This window comes from Malaclemys terrapin, chromosome 5, assembly GCF_027887155.1.
Source record: "Malaclemys terrapin pileata isolate rMalTer1 chromosome 5, rMalTer1.hap1, whole genome shotgun sequence".
NCBI classification, from domain to species: Eukaryota; Metazoa; Chordata; order Testudines; family Emydidae; genus Malaclemys; species Malaclemys terrapin.
In genome coordinates this window covers 98,280,890-98,295,530 of record NC_071509.1, presented here as the reverse complement: position 1 = coordinate 98,295,530, position 14,641 = coordinate 98,280,890, and positions in this window count along the sequence as shown.

The window sequence follows — 14,641 nt, the reverse complement described above, 5'->3', positions numbered from 1 at the left end:
GCGGAGAAACTAAATGAATTATTTGCTTCAGTCTTGACTGAGAATGTTAGGGAGATTCCCAAACCTGAGCCATCCTTTGTCAGTGGTTTGAGCATTGGCCTGCTAAACCCAGGGTTGTGAGTTCAATCCTTAAGGGGGCCAGCTAGGGACCTGGGACAAAATCAGTACTTGGTCCTGCTAGTGAAGGCAAGGGGCCGGACTCAATGACCTTTCAGGGTCCCTTCCAGTTCTATGAGATAGGTATATCTCCATATATTAGATTAGGTGACAAATCTGAGGAAGTGTCACAGATTCAAGTGTCATTAAAGGAGGTTTTGGAATTAATTGATAAACTTAACAGTGACAAGTCACCGGGAACAGATGACATTCACCCAAGAGTTCTGAAAGAACTCAACTGTGAAATTGCAGAACTATTAACTATGGTTTGTAACCTGTCCTTTAAATCGGCTTCTGTACCCAATGACTGGAAGATAGCTAATGTAACGACAATATTTAAAAAGGGCTCTAGAGGTGATCCTGGCAATTACAGACCGGTAAGTCTAATGTCAGTACCGGGCAAATTAGTTGAAACAATAGTAAAGAGAAATTGTCAGACACATAGAAGAACATAAAGTTAACATGGTTTCTGTAAAGGGAAATCGTGTCTTACTAATCTATTAGAATTTTTTTGAAGGGGTCAACAAACATGTGGACAAGGGGATCCAGTGGACATAGTGTACTTAGATTTTCAGAAAGCCTTTGACAAGGTCCCTCGCCAAAGGCTCTTACGTAAATTAAGTTGTCATGGGATAAGAGGGAAGATCCTTTCATGGACTGAAAACTGGTTAAAAGACAGGGAACAAAGGGTAGGAATTAATGGTAAATTCTCATAATGGAGAGGGGTAACTAGTGGTGTTCCCCAAGGGTCAGTCCTAGGACCAATCCTATTCAACTTATTCATAAATGGTCTGGAGAAAGAGGTAAACAGTGAGCTGGAAAAGTTTGCAGATGATATTAAAATGCTCAAGATAGTTAAGACCAAAGCAGACTGTGAAGAACTTCAAAAAGATCTCACAAAACTAAGTGATTGGGCAACAAAATGGCAAATGAAATTTAATGTGGATAAATGTAAAGTAATGCACATTCAAAAAAATAACCCCAACTCTACATACAATATGATGGAGGCTAATTTAGCTACAACTAATCAGGAAAGAGATCTTGGAGTTATCGTGGATAGTTCTCTGAAGACGTCCATGCAGTGTGCAGCAGCAGTCAAACAAGCATACAGGATGTTAGGAATCATTAACATAGATAGAGAGGTAGAGAATAAAACGGAGAATATCTTATTGCCCTTCTATAAATCCATGGTAAGCCCACATCCTGAATACTGCGTATAGATGTGGTCTCCTCATCTCAAAAGATATACTGGCATTAGAAAAGGTTCAGAGAAGGGCAACTAAAATGATTAGGGGTTTGGAACGGGTCCCATATGAGGAGAGATTAAAGAGGCTAGGACTTTTCAGCTTGGAAAAGAGGAGACTAAGTGGGGATGTGATAAAGGTATATAAAATCATGAGTGGTGTGGAGAAAGTGAATAAGGAAAAGTTATTTACTAGTTCCCATAATATAAGAACTAGGGGCCACCAAATGAAATTAATGGGCAGCAGGTTTAAAACAAATAAAAGGAAGTTCTTCACACCGCGCACAGCCTGTGGAACTCCTTGCCTGAGGAGGTTGTGAAGGCTAGGACTATAACAGCGTTGAAAAGAGACCTAGATAAATTCATGGAGGTTTAAGTCCATTAATGGCTATTAGCCAGGGTGGGTAAGGAATGGTGTCCCTAGCCTCTGTCTGTTAGAGGGTGGAGATGGATGGCAGGAGGGAGATCACTTGATCATTACCTGTTAGGTTCACTCCCTCTGGGGCACCTGGCATTGGCCACTGTTGGCAGACAGGACACTGGGCTGGATGGACCTTTGGTCTGACCCAGTATAGCCATTCTTATGTTTAACAAATATTGTAGAAAACTATAAGGAACCATACAATTAAAAGAAACTATTAAGAAATAAAGTAATTGTCAGATTTCTTGATTCTCCATTCAAGTCTTTCTTGTAAAATGTATGAAATTCCATGCTAACTCAGACACCTTTTGAAACTTAACTCTTGTGAAACTCTCACTTTCAAAGCACAGTAATCAAATGAAACCTACATTGTCTACAAATTTAGCTTGAGTTTAAATATCAATTCCTAAGTGGCTAATTTTTAAAATACTTATTGCAAAATGACTGTAAAAAGTCTCTCTTGCGCGCGTGCGCACACACACACACACACTAGCTAGCCTTGGTCTGTCTTTCTAGGAAGCATTTTTGTTAAACTCCTGTCCAGAGAATCAGGAATGACCTTGTAAACTCTAAGGTACTTACTGTATGCTTGCTGTGCCACTTTGTAAAGGTTCTACAATATGTTCAGCCAGCAGAACTACTCCATTCAAAGGACTTTAGTTGCTATGGAGACAATTTTGCACATGCCAAACAAGAAGCTGTTAAGCCTAGTCAGAGCCAGATCTTCAATCTGGGTAAAGTGTCAAAGCTCAATTGAAATCAGTGGAGCTATGACATTTTACAGCAGCTGAGGATCTGGCTTTAGGTGTCCTTGACAATAGATATACAGTGGTTAACTTTTAGTTAGATATTAATTATTTAAGTAATTTGCTCTACAGAGGCAATGGGCCACATTGAGCCCGTGAGTTGCACTAGTTTATCACTTGCCATTGTTCCATAAGAATGTTTGATAAATTCTCAGCCGTGCAGCCAACGCTCAGTGCTGCCATGCTCCCAGTTGTGCAATGTAACTGTGTAGAACATTTTCAGTGTGAATATTGTTAGATTCTCTACCAGTTAATACTGCTGAAAAAATCTTGTCTGTCAAAACTAGTGAGAAATAATGAATATGCAATAAAAACACTTCCATATAAACTGTGAGAAACTACAAGGTTGTCAGCTTTATTGCCAGAACACATGGAGAGCTATATAATAGTTAATGCTAATAGATTACCATTTGTAAACTTTAATTCAGTGGCTGATGGCCAACCCCTTCGTCAGTGCCTGTGTTTAGTGATGTCTAAGTGTTGGTCCCTATGTGAAAGCCATCAATATACCCATGTGTTCTGTGTGATAAGACATATATGTAGTGGACTTGTGGGCTATAAAGTTTTACATTGCATTAAAAACATTTTTTTTGTACAAAATTATACATTTGTAAGTTCAACTTTCATGATAAAGAGATTGCACTACAGTACTTGTATTAGATGAATTGAAAAATACTATTTTGTTTTTTACTGTGAAAATATTTTTAATAAAAATAAATATAAAATGAGCACTGTACACTTTGTATTCTGTGTAATAATTGAAATCAATACATTTGAAAATGTTGAAAACATCCAAAGTATTTAAATAAATGTGATTAATCGCGATAATTTTTTTAAATTGTTGACAGCCCTAATATATCAATTAAGATAAACCCTGCAGTTTTTGTCCAGGCAAAACAGCTGTATAAGTCAATAGATATTTTCAAGAACAACAAAAGACTCAATGTGTCAAATTCTGTCCATATTCAAACCCATTGCAACTCCACTGACATCAAGTGAGTTGCAGCAATGTGAGCACAGATTTGGCTCATAGTGTTCAGGATACACACAGCTGCATTATCTTATAGTGGAAGTCCAAGACACCTCTATTCTTTCAGCAAAGTCAATTATCTGTGCTCAGGAAACTGGTCGGTACAGCTGGAAGACATCAGATTTACCACAGATTATTTTCAGTGCCAGATTCTGAGGTGTTTTTTGTTTTTTAGAAAGATGGTGGCTGTCACAGTTCAGGGCAACTGCACCTGTTCCCCACTTATGGTCAGTGAGGGCACCCACTCTACACTGATGGCCCTCAACTGACACCTCTCTTGGGCAGAGACCTATGTCTCTATGCACAGTTCCCTGGCTAGACTGTGACCTCCCCAGCAAAATCAGGATGCCTAAAATGGCCTGTTTTACTTTTCTCTTCAGAGATAGTAGATTAAATGTGTCAATTACACTGTTTACTATGTGGCTCTTTCTAAGCAAGCACATTTATTTGTAAGGAAAAAGCATTACAGAGAAAACAATAAAAAAACCTACACAAATGCTAATTAGCTTACCAGAGCTCATCCCCTGACTCAAACAAGGACTCTGTCCAGTGAGTAGTCCTTCAAACCCTATCCAGGTGTTTTCCTGTGGTCACAGCTTTGGCTCAGGACAAGCCCACTTGTGAGTTAGTGAGAACTCTCCTGAGTTCTTGCATAACTGGAAGAGGCATATTTTCATATCCCTTAAAAGAAGTTACATACAATCCCACAATAACAGGTTTCAGAGTAACAGCCGTGTTAGTCTGTATCCGCAAAAAGAAGAACAGGAGTACTTGTGGCACCTTAGAGACTAACAAATTTATTAGAGCATAAGCTTTCGTGGACTACAGCCCACTTCTTCGGATGCATATAGAATGGAACATATATTGAGGAGATATATATATACACACATACAGAGAGCATAAACAGGTGGGAGTTGTCTTACCAACTCGCCTTGCCTTTTTAATACAATGAACACCTAAAATACTTAAACTTAATTCAGTAAGGTTTGTCCAGGATATTGCAGGATTCTGTCATATATCTGTCACACTGGCCAAACATGTAGTCGGTGTTTCAAACACTAGCTAATCCATCACCATTTTCAGCTTTTACTACAGTTCTTGTCAGTTCAGCTTTGGTCCAGGACCATCTGTTTCATGGTCCCCTCCACCCCCCCCTCGATTTCCCTGGCTCTGCAAAGAAAGACTAATTGGGCTCACTAATTCATGGGGGTTACAATAATAAATGAAAGAAGTTAAGGGGGGGAATTTTTTTTATTTAATTTATGCATTGACAGTCCTTGTATCTAGTCAGTTTCACTGTTTTCCCCTGTGTCCTCAGCAGATAGTCAGATTCCCCCTAGCTGAAAAAACCCTCATAAGCATCATCATGAGAGCAGAAAACAACATTTTGAAATTATTTCAAAGGAATTAAAAAACAAAATGCCTGGATAGAATCCCTTTAAATAGGCTATCAAAAAATCAGACTGTTTTGAAATGAATCATTTTCAAAACAATTCAGACTGACAATGTCCCCGTTAGTGTTATGCAGGTGAAACGGACTGGATCATCATTTGTTTTATGATGAAATGAACTACTTGCTGTTTCCCCACAGTGGCAACTGCCTACCCCACAGGTTTCTCTCTCAACACTGGTGAGAGAAGCCTGGCTACAAGACACCTCCACACTTTAGCTTAAATGGTGAAAGTTAGAGGACAGAAGGAGAGGTTGAGTGTGCAACTGGAGGTTGGCAAAGACTACTGAGGAAAAGGTGCTAAATCAGTGCAACTCCAGCTGTTCAGGTTGCCAACCTTCTCTAAAAAGAATCACTTTTTGAGAGCACTGCCCCTTTGACACATTGGAGGTGGCAGCCAATTTCCACTGCTGCTATATTCTCCTGCTCTTGGGGCCCCTGTGTATGAATAAACCTGGATAAAATGTATCCTGTTGTGTGATCTCGCCTTCTCCTCAATCATCCACAGAATGTACAAGTTATCCCTGCTATTTACAATACCCAATTCAAGAGAGGAAAATAAAGTAAAAGTAAAAAAGTCCTCTTAAAGAACCAAGTCCACTTCCTAGGACTATAGAACAACATTGTATTTTGTGGACTTCCTGCCACAAGTATGTTGGCGATTTAATTTTTATGCTTGTTTAAATCCCGGTAAGTTTAAGGCCCTTTGCTGACCGTACCATCCAGGGCCGGCTCAACCATTTTTGCCGCCCCAAGCAAAAAAAAAAAAAAGCCACTTGGACTGTGTCGCCCCAAGAATGGATGGAATGCCACCCCTTAGCATGTGCAGCCCCAGACACGTGCTTCCTCCGCTGGTGCCTTGGAGCCAGCCCTGGTACCATCAATGGTCTTTAATACACTATCAAACTACAAAGCTGTAATTCACAGCCAGTGCAGTTTTTCTAGTAATAACAATGATGAAAGCTGTACAGTCAACATCAAGTACAGCACAAAGTTTGCCAATGTACATGCAAAGTAGGAAATAAGTCCCAGATTCTCAAAAGCATTTAGGCCAATGCACTAGCAGTTTAGAATAGGAAATGGAAAAGCAAATATCTCCCCCAGGCCTGGGGTGAAATTCAGCACTGTGGAAAGGGCTAGCACAAGACCTATACACTGCTGAAATCCCACTTAGTATCTCAGAATATGGCTTGACAGTGTCCTATGCACAAGGGTGAATTTTATCATTAATACATCTGCCAGATTTACACATCAAGCAACTTGAAAAATTTTGTATGCCGTCTTCCCTATATTCTGAAAGTGCGCTGGCTAGACAAAGTGCCAAACATTAACATTGTTGGAAGAACAAAAACAACCAGCACTGAGGCAATGATTATCAAAGCTCAGCTTGGATAGACAGGTCATGTTATCTGAATGGGTGATGACAGACTCCAAGAAAAAGGCCTCTGTGGCAAGTGGAAACTTGAAACGTGCAGGAAGGATGGTCAACGCAGATGCTTCAAAGACACCCTTAAGCAAAAATCTCAGTTCATGATGCATAAATATTTAACTTCAAAGTCACAGCCAAGGGCTGACCTGAATGGAGAGCAACTATCAGTAAAGTTGTAAATACTTTGAAAATGACAAATGAAAAAAAGATTGGGGGGGGGGAAAAAAAAAAAAAAAGGGACATGCATTATGCCAAGTCTTCAGTGGGAGCCTAAACATTCTTCTGTGACACCTATATGCAACCTTGGTCTTCACAGTTCAGACTATACAGCCATAAGAGAACACGCAAGATGCCATGACATCAACCTCCGATACAACAGAATATATACTGGCCAGGAATAGAAGAGTACCTGAGAATGTAAACAAATTGCCAAGACAACGGAGCTTTAAAACTATGTATCACATTTTAATTCAGTTTAACCTTGGGAAAGAAAAATCAGTGATGTATACTGACAGACATTGCAACTTCATGCAGCATCTTTGAGGGCCATTAGATTAAATTTATGAATGGTTTACGTGTGATTGTGATTACGTGGGGTTCTGATCCAAAGCTTAATTGACCTGGTTCTGTGGATCTTAGCCAAACTATGCCACTGTAACTGTGCCACAGTGGGTCACAACTGAGGATGCCAAATTCAGGATGAACTGCTGAGAAATAGGGCAAACACAACCCAAAACTGGTAGTTATTCTTTTATAAGATATACCAAACAGCCACAAAAGTAAACTCCTGTTTCACCACACAGACTAACAAGAAAACATAAAGGCAGTTTCCTCAGGCATTCCAGTTCTTATATCACCACCAAAAACACTGGATTCAGAGATGAGTAGTTCTTTACAATCAGTCTCATGAAATAGTATGTTCTTCTGATCCCAAAGGACCAGCCACACACCCAGGTCAATATATGACTTGTATCTTACCCAAAAATCACACTGATACCAATCGTTTAGTATCTAAAATCTAAAGGTTTATTTATAAAAAGAAAGGTGAGAGTTAAAATTGGTTAAATGAATCAATTACATACAGTAATGGCAAAATTCTTGGTTCAGGCTTCTAGCAGAGATGGAATAAATTACTGACTTAAGTCAAGTCTCTGGAATACATCCACAGCTTCGATGGGTCATTCAGTCCTCAGTCGTTCAGAGCTTGTGTTTGTAGCAAAGTTCCTCCAGAGGTAAAAAGCAGGATTGAAGATCAAGTGGAGGTATTTCCAGGGCCTTTTATAGCTTTTGCCATATGGAGGGCATCCCATTGTTCTTATTGTGGAAAATTACAGCAACAAGATGAAGTTTGGAGTCACATGGGCGAGTCTCATGATCATGCCCAATTTCCTTCAGTCATTGCAGGAAGCCTTTACCTACACTCCAGACAGCACATTTGCATGACAGTCTATTCAGTGCAGATGGGCGTCTCCTCTGGTCCATTGTCAACCAAGTGTTTCTTGATGAGCCACTTAATTCAAATAGTCCCTCCAAGATGTGCTGGGCGTTACCTCGTGGGTGTTACCCCAGGAGCAAACATTTGAAATCCAAGTATAGAGCCAATACTTATAACTTCAAATATAAAAATGATACCTGCATAGAGATAGCATAACCGTAACCAGCAAATCATAACCTTTTCATAGACACCGCACTTGAGAACCTTTGTACAAGATTTACAACAATTATCTATATGATCATATTTTAATCAGATAATGTCACAGACCCACTCTCCCTTTTGTGCTACACCCTTTTCAGAAGAGCCCTCATACCATTTCTCACCACTCTTCCATAGTTTATATTTCCCCACCTTTTGTTGCTGGCAATGTAGGACCGTGTAACGACACCTCTCAGTATCCTAAAGGTGTCCTTGTTGAACCTACATGACAGCTTGAGATCTGTCATCAAACCAAACTACAATCCAGTTAAAATGCATCACCCTCTTTTGCCTGGTCTACACTACGGGTTTAGGTCGAATTTAGCAGCATTAAATCGAATTAACCCTGCACCCGTCCACACAACGAAGCCATTTACTTCGACATAAAGAGCTCTTAAAATCGATTTCTGTACTCCTCCCCGACGAGGGGAATAGCGCTGAAATCGACATTGCCGGTTTGAATTAGGGTTAGTGTGGATGCAATTTGACGGTATTGGCCTCTGGGAGCTATCCCACAGTGCACCATTGTGACCGCTCTGGACAACAATCATAACTTGGATGCACTGGCCAGGTAGACAGGAAAAGCCCCGTGAACTTTTGAATTTCATTTTCTGTTTGCCTAGCGTGGAGAGCACAGGTGACCACGCAGAGCTCATCAGCACAGGTAACCATGCAGTCCGAGAATCGAAAAAGAGCTCCAGCTGGAGGTACTGGATCTGATCGCTGTATGGGGAGAAGATTCCGTGCTAGCAGAACTATGTTCCAAAAGACGAAATGCCAAAACATTTGAAAAAATCTCCAAGGGCATGATGGAGAGAGGCCACAATAGGGACTCACTACAGTGCCGCGTGAAAGTTAAGGAGCTCAGACAAGCCTACCAGAAAACCAAAGAAGCAAACGGAAGGTCCGGGTCAGAGCCGCAGACATGCTGCTTCTACGCTGAGCTGCATGCAATTCTAGGAGGGGCTGCCACCACTACCCCACCCCTGACCGTGGATTCCGAGGAGGGGGTACTCTCAGCCATGCCTGAGGATTTTGCGAATGGGGAAGATGAGGAGGAGGACGAGCTTGCGGAGAGCACACAGCACCCCATTCTCCCCAACAGCCAGGATCTTTTTCTCAGCCTGACTGAAGTACCCTCCCAACCGGTATTCCAGACCATGAAGCCATGGAAGGGACCTCTGGTGAGTGTACCTTTGTAAATATAAAACATGGTTTAAAAGCAAGCATTTTTTAATGATTAATTTGCCCTGAGGACTTGGGATGCATTCGTGGCCAGTACAGCTACTGGAAAAGTCTGTTAACGTGTCTGGGGATGGAGCGGAAATCCTCCAGGGACATCTCCATGAAGCTCTCCTGGAGGTACTCCAAAAGCCTTTGCAGAAGGTTTCTGGGCAGGGTCGCCTTATTCCGTTCTCCATGGTAGGACACTTGACCACGCCATGCTAGTAGCAAGTAATCTGGTATCATTGCATGACAAAGCCTGGTAGCGTATGGTCCCGGTGTTTGCTGGCATTCAAGCAACATCCGTTCTTTATCTCGCTGTGTTATCCTCAGGAGAGTGGTATCGTTCGTGGTAACCTGGTTGAAATACGGGTTACCGTATTTAATTAAGGGGACAGAGGTGGCCGTTCCTACTGGGCTGTTTGCCTGTGGCTGAAAAGAAAACCTTCCCTGCAGTTAGCCAAGTGGTGGTGGGAGGCGGGGAGGGTGTTGGGGGCGCCATTGGTGCTGAGCTTTTCGCGTTTGGCTAGCAGGGATCTTCCCTGATACCAGCCACGCGGTGGGGGGAGGAGCAAAGCGATCATCCCAGAGAATTGGATGGGGGGGGAGGGTTAGTTTGGTTTCTGCTGCTGCACGTTAACACGAAAACCGCAGCTCTCAATGGGCTTTGCTTGGTATGGGAAAGGAGGGGGCTGCTTTTATGAAGGTTGCAGAAGCCGAAAGACAATGGCTTACCATGGCCGCATGCAAGCCGAATTCTGTTGCCTGGACCTGCGTCTGTGATCTCTAACACCAAAGCCACAGGCACTCAATAGTAAGATGCAAAATGTGACCTTGTACCGAAATCACATGTGCTATGTAATGTGAATAGTGTTGTTCACCGTGAAAGAGTAAAAGCATTTTTCTGTAAAATGTATCTTTTTAAATACTTCTCTCCCTTTTTTCCCCTCCCACAGCTGCAAATTTTTCAAGCCTCCTTACTCTGTCCCGAAGGCTCTCTCAGATAAGGCGGCAAAAAAAAAACGCACACGAGACAAAATGTTCTCTGAGATCATGGAATCGACCCGCAATGAAAGAGCTCATCTGAACGAGTGGAAGGACACGGTATCAAAGTCAGGAAAGCTGCCAATGAACGTGAGGACAGGAGGGACCCTCGAGATCAGAAGTGGTGGCAGGAAGATCAGAAGAGGCAGGATGCAATGCTGAGGCTGCTGCGTGAGCAAATGGACGTGCTCCGGCGTCTGGTGGAGCTTCAAGAACGGCAGCAGGATCACAGAGTGCCGCTGCAGCGCCTGTATAACCACCCTCCCTCCTCCCCAAGTTCCATAGCCTCTTCACCCATACGCCCAAGAATGCGGGGGGGGGGAGGGAGGGGAGGCTTCGTGCACCCTGCCACTCCACCCCAGTGGACAGCCCAAGTAAAAGGCTGTCATTATTTTGAACTTTTGAAGTGGCCTTTTCCTTCCCTCCTCCCAAACACCACCTGGGCTACCTTGTCAGTTTTCTCCTTATGTTTATAATCAATTAATAAAGGATACATGATTTTTAAACGATAGTGACTTTATTTCCTTTGAAAGGAAGCTGTGATCGAAGGGGGGAGGGTGGTTTGCTTACAGGGAATGAGTCAATCAAGGGGGCGGGTTTTCATCAAGGAGAAACAAACAGAACTTTCACACCATAGCCTGGCCAGTCATGAAACTGGTTTTCAAAGCTTCTCTGATGCGCAGCTCTTCCTGGTGTGCTCTTCTAATCGCGCTGGTGTCTGGCTGCGCGTAATCAGTGGCCAAGTGATTTGCCTCAGCCTCCCATCCCGCCATAAAGGTCTCCCCCTTACTCTCACAGAGATTGTGGAGCACACAGCAAGCAGGAATAACAAAGGGAATATTGGTTTGGCTGAGGTCAGAGCGAGTCAGTAACGTGCGCCAGCGACCCTTTAAACGTCCAAATGCACATTCTAACACCACTCTGCACTTGCTTAGCCTGTAGTTGAACGGGTCCTGACTACTGTCCAGGCAGCCTGTGTATGGCTTCATGAGCCATGGCATTGAGGGGTAGGCTGGGTCCCCAAGGATAACTATAAGCATGTCAACATCCCCAACGGTTATTTTCTGGTCTGGGAAGTAAATCCTTTCCTGCAGCCGTTTAAACAGATTAGTGTTCCTGAAGACGCGAGTGTCATGAACCCTTTCCGGCCAGCCCACGTTGATGTTGGTGAAACGTCCCTTGTGATCCACAAGTGCTTGCAGCTATTGAAAAGTACCCCTTGAGGTTTATGTACTGGCTCCCCTGGTGCTCCGGTGCCAAGATAGGGATATGGGTTCCATCTATCGCCCCACCACAGTTAGGGAATCCCATTGCAGCAAAGCCATCCAGCATCCACTGTGACCTGCAGATTTCCCAGAGTCACTACCTTTGGTAGCAGCAGCTCAGTGATTGCTTTGGCTACTAGCATCACAGCAGCCCCCACAGTAGATTTGCCCACTCCAAATTGATTCCTGACTGATCAGTAGCTGTCTGGCGTTGCAAGCTTCCACAGGGCTATCGCCACTTGCTTCTCAATTGTGAGGGCTGCTCTCATCTTGGTATTCTGGCGCTTCAGGGCAGGGGAAAGCAAGTCACAAAGTTCCATGAAAGTGCCCTTATGCATGCGAAAGTTACGCAGCCACTGGGATCGTCCCAGACCTGCAACACTATGCAGTCCCACCGATCTGTGCTTGTTTCCCGGGCCCAGAATCTGTGTTTCACGGCTAGAACCTGCCCCATTAACACCATGATCTCCAAAGTGCCCCCGGTTTGAGAGAATTCTGTGTCCATGTCCTCATCACTCTCGTCGTCCCCCTGCTGCTGTCGCCGCCTCCTCCTTGCCTGGTTTTTCAGGTTCTGGTTCAGCATAAACTGCACGATAACGCACGAGGTATTTACAATGTTCATGACTGCTGTCTTGAGCTGAGCAGACTCCATGCTTGCCGTGGTATGGCGTTTGCACAATTCACCCAGGAAAAAAGGCGCGAAATGGTTGTCTGACGTTGCTTTCACGGAGGGAAGGGGGGAGGCTGTACCCAGAACCACCAGCGACAATGTTTTTTCCCCCCATCAGGCATTGGGATCTCAACCCAGAATTCCAATGGGCGGGGGAGACTGCGGGAACTATGGGATAGCTATGGGATAGCTACCCACAGTGCAACACTCCGGAAGTAGACGCTAGCCTCGGTACTATGGACGCATACTGCCGAATTAATGTGCTTACTGTGGCCGCATGCACTCAACTTTATACAATCTGTTGCCAAAAATCGAATTCTGTAAAATCGGAGTAATCCCGTAGTGTAGACATACCCTTAGGCACAGATGGACGTGTGTGACCTAGGGAAGAGTAACTTAATTTTTCTGTGCCTCAGTTTCTCCATGTGTAAAATAGGGGCAATGATATATATTTGTTTTTCAGGAGAACTGTGATTAAATAATGTGTGTGCAATGCGGAAATCTTTGGATGGAAGGAGTCATAGAAATGTGAATATAGTAAGACCTATCTTAAAGGATCATTCAAGGGACTATCAAAAATCTACTGCTTTAAGTGAAAAGATATTTTAATAATGATGTAGAACTGTAATCAATACAGTGTGAGAATGCTGGGATGGTTAAAAAAAAAAAACCACAAGAAAGTTGCTACTGGTTTCACCATGCAATAATATTATAGTAGCAACATATTCTCTCCTCAGGACTGAAGAAAGGGGAGTGGAAGGAAGTGCAATTCACCTCTTCTGCTAAAAGCAGAACAGAAGGGACCTTCCAATCCCCTCCTTTTTCTGGTTGGGTAAGCAGTGCTCCCACATGGCTCTCTCTCATTCTTGGCACATGTGATGAGAGCTTCCCCCTCTGCTTTAATCTACTTTAAGCACTGCTCAGGGCACACAAGTACCTTTAATTAATATTAAATTAGGTATGTCTGCAAAGAGATAACTAACCTTCTATACTGTTTGGTGCTAACCAATAATGTAAACCTGTCACTTTCATAATAATTATAAAACATCTCCAAATGCATGCCCATATTTTATAAAAGTAATATAATCTGATGACAAATGTCACAAATCATCATACTGTGATCGCCACAACAGAAACACCATATTTCTAGATGTAAGAATATAGAGGGTCCTTGAAAGACCATTTTCTTATAATGTGCATTTTATGTGGTGATTTATTATTTACTCCTTTTTGAAACATATGATTGGGAGGCTTTTCCATATCTATTCATCATAAACTAGCACACAGAAAATTGACTGTCCATTTTCTCTGAACAACCAATTTGATGTCCTAATTTCTGTTCGTAGTCAGACATTTAATGTTCCAGGTTTATGGGATATAATGATGAAAGGGAGGGAATTTGTGTTACTCTATTTACAAAGTAACGTGTAAGCTTATGCTGCTGTAAAATTATTAATTTTATTCTATATAGATTCTTCTACAGACAGCCCTGATCACCATAGTAACTGGGTACTTTCCACTAGTGCAGGGGTCGGCAACGTTCGGCATGCGGCTCGCCAGGGTAAGCACTCTAGCGGGCCGGGCCAGTTTATTTACCTGCTGACGCGGCAGGTTTGGCCGATCGTGGCCCCCACTGGCCGCAGTTCACCATCCCGGGCCAATGAGGGCGTTGGGAAGCCGCGGCCAGCACATCCCTCGCCCGCGCCGCTTCCCGCCGCCCCCATTGGCCTGGGACGGTGAACCGAAGCGAGTGGAGGCCACGATCGGCCAAACCTGCTGCGTCAGCAGGTAAATAAACTGGCCCAGCCCACTAGGGTACTTACCCTGGTGAGACGCGTGCCAAACGTTGCCGACCCCTGCACTAGTGCATTAAGCAACATAACTAATACTCTTACCTGTGGTTCATTTTCTGTCTCAATCCTTACTCCAGAGGAAACTGTCTGTGCAGCGTAGTGTTAAGGTAGGGTTTTTCTTTTAATAATTATGTACATGCTGCTTTGTGTTTATATTAGAGAAGGCAATACTAAAGATTTGTGCCATACACTTGAAGAGGAAGGTGGTGAGGTTTGCAGTACTGCCAAGAGATCAAAAATCACGAGTCAGACCACCTCAAGAGAACAAAACATGAGGCAGACCCCTGCCTCCATCATGAGATTTTAAATAACCGTATCATCATGTTTTTAGTTTGTGCTTTGACTTTTTAACACCCC